We start from the raw sequence: 7,135 nt of genomic DNA, 5'->3' as shown, positions 1-7,135 counted from the left end.
CTGGCACAGAGAGGTATTTCTTTGCTAAAGTACTTAGCCTTGGAAAGTTAAGTTGGTGACGCTTCCACCAGTCAAGTGGATCGGTGTCTGGGTCAACCTGCTGGACCACAGGTCAGTTGTTGCGGAGTAGAATGACATCCCCTCCAGCTCCGCAGAGATCCTTTGGCGTGTACTATTGTACAGCCGAGGCAAGGCAACGTCAGAAAAATGTTTACGGCTTGGTAGCACGTACCTGGGGTCCAAAGCTTTGAGACGGTGAATAAACCCCGGCTTTTCCACGGTGTATATGGGCACCATATCTTTTGCGATATACATCGCGACTGCATCCGTGATGGCTTTCCACCGGGCACTCTTCTTCTCATGCGGAGTACAGTTGGTGAATGTCTCCAAAATGCTGGGTTGTTTTTGTGAGGTGGCGGCGGCAGCAGTGAAGCTGCTGGCCGCCATTGTTTTAGTTTGTAAACAATGCGCGCGCACTCTACTACGGGAAAAAGGGGTGGGGGCGATTTTCTCGATTTTCAATAAAACACATCGCCTTAAAGCACACATTCGAATTAATCGATTAAATCGATTTATCGCCCAGCCCTACTCTGAGGCAGGCCGCGGAAAAACCACTGGTCATAGCATCTGCACAGTCAGCATGCTGCGTCCGACGACAAAGCATGGCGCTGATGATAAGACAGGGGTACTCGAGGCCCGTGGGCTTTGAGTTTGACACCCCTGTCTTAAGAACTGCATTCTGGGAAGACTACGGAGTTACCCAGGTAGTAGCCCTGGCTTCTCGGAGCCAATGCTGACGGTGGGCGTTTGGACTATGGGGAAGACTCAGTCGTGCTCTTAAGCCCTGCATGGTGATAGGTGTCTCTTTGTGGGGCAAGCCAGCGCGGCCCGGAGGACTTGTTCCTCTGGAGCTTGAGTGGCTGCCGTCAGCAGAGTGTAAAGATGGTCGGCCAGTCTTCAATGCTACCAGGGGGCAGGAAGCCTGTGTGCCAGTCTGCCTCAGAGCTCACTTCAGGCTTCCGGTGTGTCCGATGTCGGCTGCTGTGGTAATATACTCTCACCAAACTCCTGTTGTGTGAACCAGCAGCATATCTGACCTGTAACTTTGGATTCAGAATAGATTTTGTCCGTTAGCACTTTTCGGAATTTGGCTTAGTATGTTTGATGCCACTATAATAATTTAAGGATTACCAAATCCCTCCTTGAATATCAAATTGTTAGCATTGATTATTTACTGAGGGTCAAGTACAGTAAAACTTAGAGAGCTTTGCATAGAGGAGGGATATTTTGAAATATAGTATTTATAATCATACAGTTGTAAAATAATTCACAAACTGTGTAAAATGTTGCTCACAAGTTTCTATGGATCATTGTTATATCTGGACACTGGTCTTGCCTCTAACGTAGTTGTGACACATGCAAGAGTAACTTCCCTGGTTGCCCTGATCGTGACAGTGAGCGTGTACTGTCGGGGAGAGGCAGTCACGTATCTCCTGAGTGAGAGTCCTGAACGGTGACATGTCACTGTGTTGGGCTGCTGTTTCAGTAGTATCAAACAAGGGGATGGCCAGTCTTCAAATCATGTGCCAACATGCGTTTGGGTACTTCCGGTGTCCGATGTACGATGATGGGGTAATATACTCTCACCAAACTCCTGTCGTGTGAACCAGCAGAATATCTGACCTGTAACTTTGGATTCAGAATAGATTTTGTCCATTCGCACTTTTCTTAATTTGGCTTAGTATGTTTGGTGCCACTATAATCATTTAAGGATTACCAAATCCCTCCTTGAATATCAAATTGTTAGCATTGATTTTTTACTGAGGGTCAAGTACAGTAAAACTTAGAGCTTTGCTCAGAGGAGTGATATTTTGAAAGAATTAATTTACAACTGTATGATTATAAATACTATCACTACCGGTATGTAAAGTTTGAGGATTTACTCTAACTTCCTACATTAGGACAGTCTTGTTATGCTCTCATTCACTCACTCATCTCTCTGGCTCTCGCTCTCTGGCTCCTACTCTATCAGCTGACAGTGGGCGATTTCGCCACGGCCTCCCTCAGCCAATCATATATTTCCTGTCAAACTTTAAAGACCTGTTCTCTTCTGTGCAGTCAGCTGTCATTTCAGTAGAAACCGATGTGACCCTCCTCCCCATTCATCATCACATCGGTGCTCAAGGTTTCTTCCACTGAGGGCAGTCCCACTCCACATGCCATCATCTCGATCTTCAGCCTGCCCCTACTGTCTTCAACAACTCCACAGAAGACACCTGGAAAGCTCTGAGGCAGGCCGCGGAAAAACCACTGGTCATAGCATCTGCACAGTCAGCATGCTGCGTCCGACGACAAAGCATGGCGCTGATGATAAGACAGGGGTACTCGAGGCCCGCGGGCTCCGGCCCGTGGGCTTTGAGTTTGACACCCCTGTCTTAAGAACTGCATTCTGGGAAGACTACGGAGTTACCCAGGTAGTAGCCCTGGCTTCTCGGAGCCAATGCTGACGGTGGGCGTTTGGACTATGGGGAAGACTCAGTCGTGCTCTTAAGCCCTGCATGGTGATAGGTGTCTCTTTGTGGGGCAAGCCAGCGCGGCCCGGAGGACTTGTTCCTCTGGAGCTTGAGTGGCTGCCGTCAGCAGAGTGTAAAGATGGTCGGCCAGTCTTCAATGCTACCAGGGGGCAGGAAGCCTGTGTGCCAGTCTGCCTCAGAGCTCACTTCAGGCTTCCGGTGTGTCCGATGTCGGCTGCTGTGGTAATATACTCTCACCAAACTCCTGTTGTGTGAACCAGCAGCATATCTGACCTGTAACTTTGGATTCAGAATAGATTTTGTCCGTTAGCACTTTTCGGAATTTGGCTTAGTATGTTTGATGCCACTATAATAATTTAAGGATTACCAAATCCCTCCTTGAATATCAAATTGTTAGCATTGATTATTTACTGAGGGTCAAGTACAGTAAAACTTAGAGAGCTTTGCATAGAGGAGGGATATTTTGAAATATAGTATTTATAATCATACAGTTGTAAAATAATTCACAAACTGTGTAAAATGTTGCTCACAAGTTTCTATGGATCATTGTTATATCTGGACACTGGTCTTGCCTCTAACGTAGTTGTGACACATGCAAGAGTAACTTCCCTGGTTGCCCTGATCGTGACAGTGAGCGTGTACTGTCGGGGAGAGGCAGTCACGTATCTCCTGAGTGAGAGTCCTGAACGGTGACATGTCACTGTGTTGGGCTGCTGTTTCAGTAGTATCAAACAAGGGGATGGCCAGTCTTCAAATCATGTGCCAACATGCGTTTGGGTACTTCCGGTGTCCGATGTACGATGATGGGGTAATATACTCTCACCAAACTCCTGTCGTGTGAACCAGCAGCATATCTGACCTGTAACTTTGGATTCAGAATAGATTTTGTCCATTCGCACTTTTCTTAATTTGGCTTAGTATGTTTGGTGCCACTATAATCATTTAAGGATTACCAAATCCCTCCTTGAATATCAAATTGTTAGCATTGATTTTTTACTGAGGGTCAAGTACAGTAAAACTTAGAGCTTTGCTCAGAGGAGTGATATTTTGAAAGAATTAATTTACAACTGTATGATTATAAATACTATCACTACCGGTATGTAAAGTTTGAGGATTTACTCTAACTTCCTACATTAGGACAGTCTTGTTATGCTCTCATTCACTCACTCATCTCTCTGGCTCTCGCTCTCTGGCTCCTACTCTATCAGCTGACAGTGGGCGATTTCGCCACGGCCTCCCTCAGCCAATCATATATTTCCTGTCAAACTTTAAAGACCTGTTCTCTTCTGTGCAGTCAGCTGTCATTTCAGTAGAAACCGATGTGACCCTCCTCCCCATTCATCATCACATCGGTGCTCAAGGTTTCTTCCACTGAGGGCAGTCCCACTCCACATGCCATCATCTCGATCTTCAGCCTGCCCCTACTGTCTTCAACAACTCCACAGAAGACACCTGGAAAGCTCTGAGGCAGGCCGCGGAAAAACCACTGGTCATAGCATCTGCACAGTCAGCATGCTGCGTCCGACGACAAAGCATGGCGCTGATGATAAGACAGGGGTACTCGAGGCCCGCGGGCTCCGGCCCGTGGGCTTTGAGTTTGACACCCCTGTCTTAAGAACTGCATTCTGGGAAGACTACGGAGTTACCCAGGTAGTAGCCCTGGCTTCTCGGAGCCAATGCTGACGGTGGGCGTTTGGACTATGGGGAAGACTCAGTCGTGCTCTTAAGCCCTGCATGGTGATAGGTGTCTCTTTGTGGGGCAAGCCAGCGCGGCCCGGAGGACTTGTTCCTCTGGAGCTTGAGTGGCTGCCGTCAGCAGAGTGTAAAGATGGTCGGCCAGTCTTCAATGCTACCAGGGGGCAGGAAGCCTGTGTGCCAGTCTGCCTCAGAGCTCACTTCAGGCTTCCGGTGTGTCCGATGTCGGCTGCTGTGGTAATATACTCTCACCAAACTCCTGTTGTGTGAACCAGCAGCATATCTGACCTGTAACTTTGGATTCAGAATAGATTTTGTCCGTTAGCACTTTTCGGAATTTGGCTTAGTATGTTTGATGCCACTATAATAATTTAAGGATTACCAAATCCCTCCTTGAATATCAAATTGTTAGCATTGATTATTTACTGAGGGTCAAGTACAGTAAAACTTAGAGAGCTTTGCATAGAGGAGGGATATTTTGAAATATAGTATTTATAATCATACAGTTGTAAAATAATTCACAAACTGTGTAAAATGTTGCTCACAAGTTTCTATGGATCATTGTTATATCTGGACACTGGTCTTGCCTCTAACGTAGTTGTGACACATGCAAGAGTAACTTCCCTGGTTGCCCTGATCGTGACAGTGAGCGTGTACTGTCGGGGAGAGGCAGTCACGTATCTCCTGAGTGAGAGTCCTGAACGGTGACATGTCACTGTGTTGGGCTGCTGTTTCAGTAGTATCAAACAAGGGGATGGCCAGTCTTCAAATCATGTGCCAACATGCGTTTGGGTACTTCCGGTGTCCGATGTACGATGATGGGGTAATATACTCTCACCAAACTCCTGTCGTGTGAACCAGCAGAATATCTGACCTGTAACTTTGGATTCAGAATAGATTTTGTCCATTCGCACTTTTCTTAATTTGGCTTAGTATGTTTGGTGCCACTATAATCATTTAAGGATTACCAAATCCCTCCTTGAATATCAAATTGTTAGCATTGATTTTTTACTGAGGGTCAAGTACAGTAAAACTTAGAGCTTTGCTCAGAGGAGTGATATTTTGAAAGAATTAATTTACAACTGTATGATTATAAATACTATCACTACCGGTATGTAAAGTTTGAGGATTTACTCTAACTTCCTACATTAGGACAGTCTTGTTATGCTCTCATTCACTCACTCATCTCTCTGGCTCTCGCTCTCTGGCTCCTACTCTATCAGCTGACAGTGGGCGATTTCGCCACGGCCTCCCTCAGCCAATCATATATTTCCTGTCAAACTTTAAAGACCTGTTCTCTTCTGTGCAGTCAGCTGTCATTTCAGTAGAAACCGATGTGACCCTCCTCCCCATTCATCATCACATCGGTGCTCAAGGTTTCTTCCACTGAGGGCAGTCCCACTCCACATGCCATCATCTCGATCTTCAGCCTGCCCCTACTGTCTTCAACAACTCCACAGAAGACACCTGGAAAGCTCTGAGGCAGGCCGCGGAAAAACCACTGGTCATAGCATCTGCACAGTCAGCATGCTGCGTCCGACGACAAAGCATGGCGCTGATGATAAGACAGGGGTACTCGAGGCCCGCGGGCTCCGGCCCGTGGGCTTTGAGTTTGACACCCCTGTCTTAAGAACTGCATTCTGGGAAGACTACGGAGTTACCCAGGTAGTAGCCCTGGCTTCTCGGAGCCAATGCTGACGGTGGGCGTTTGGACTATGGGGAAGACTCAGTCGTGCTCTTAAGCCCTGCATGGTGATAGGTGTCTCTTTGTGGGGCAAGCCAGCGCGGCCCGGAGGACTTGTTCCTCTGGAGCTTGAGTGGCTGCCGTCAGCAGAGTGTAAAGATGGTCGGCCAGTCTTCAATGCTACCAGGGGGCAGGAAGCCTGTGTGCCAGTCTGCCTCAGAGCTCACTTCAGGCTTCCGGTGTGTCCGATGTCGGCTGCTGTGGTAATATACTCTCACCAAACTCCTGTTGTGTGAACCAGCAGCATATCTGACCTGTAACTTTGGATTCAGAATAGATTTTGTCCGTTAGCACTTTTCGGAATTTGGCTTAGTATGTTTGATGCCACTATAATAATTTAAGGATTACCAAATCCCTCCTTGAATATCAAATTGTTAGCATTGATTATTTACTGAGGGTCAAGTACAGTAAAACTTAGAGAGCTTTGCATAGAGGAGGGATATTTTGAAATATAGTATTTATAATCATACAGTTGTAAAATAATTCACAAACTGTGTAAAATGTTGCTCACAAGTTTCTATGGATCATTGTTATATCTGGACACTGGTCTTGCCTCTAACGTAGTTGTGACACATGCAAGAGTAACTTCCCTGGTTGCCCTGATCGTGACAGTGAGCGTGTACTGTCGGGGAGAGGCAGTCACGTATCTCCTGAGTGAGAGTCCTGAACGGTGACATGTCACTGTGTTGGGCTGCTGTTTCAGTAGTATCAAACAAGGGGATGGCCAGTCTTCAAATCATGTGCCAACATGCGTTTGGGTACTTCCGGTGTCCGATGTACGATGATGGGGTAATATACTCTCACCAAACTCCTGTCGTGTGAACCAGCAGCATATCTGACCTGTAACTTTGGATTCAGAATAGATTTTGTCCATTCGCACTTTTCTTAATTTGGCTTAGTATGTTTGGTGCCACTATAATCATTTAAGGATTACCAAATCCCTCCTTGAATATCAAATTGTTAGCATTGATTTTTTACTGAGGGTCAAGTACAGTAAAACTTAGAGCTTTGCTCAGAGGAGTGATATTTTGAAAGAATTAATTTACAACTGTATGATTATAAATACTATCACTACCGGTATGTAAAGTTTGAGGATTTACTCTAACTTCCTACATTAGGACAGTCTTGTTATGCTCTCATTCACTCACTCATCTCTCTGGCT

This window comes from Melanostigma gelatinosum (assembly GCF_949748355.1).
Source record: "Melanostigma gelatinosum genome assembly, chromosome: 4".
Lineage (NCBI taxonomy): Eukaryota > Metazoa > Chordata > Actinopteri > Perciformes > Zoarcidae > Melanostigma > Melanostigma gelatinosum.
Note: the sequence above shows the minus strand (reverse complement) of the source record.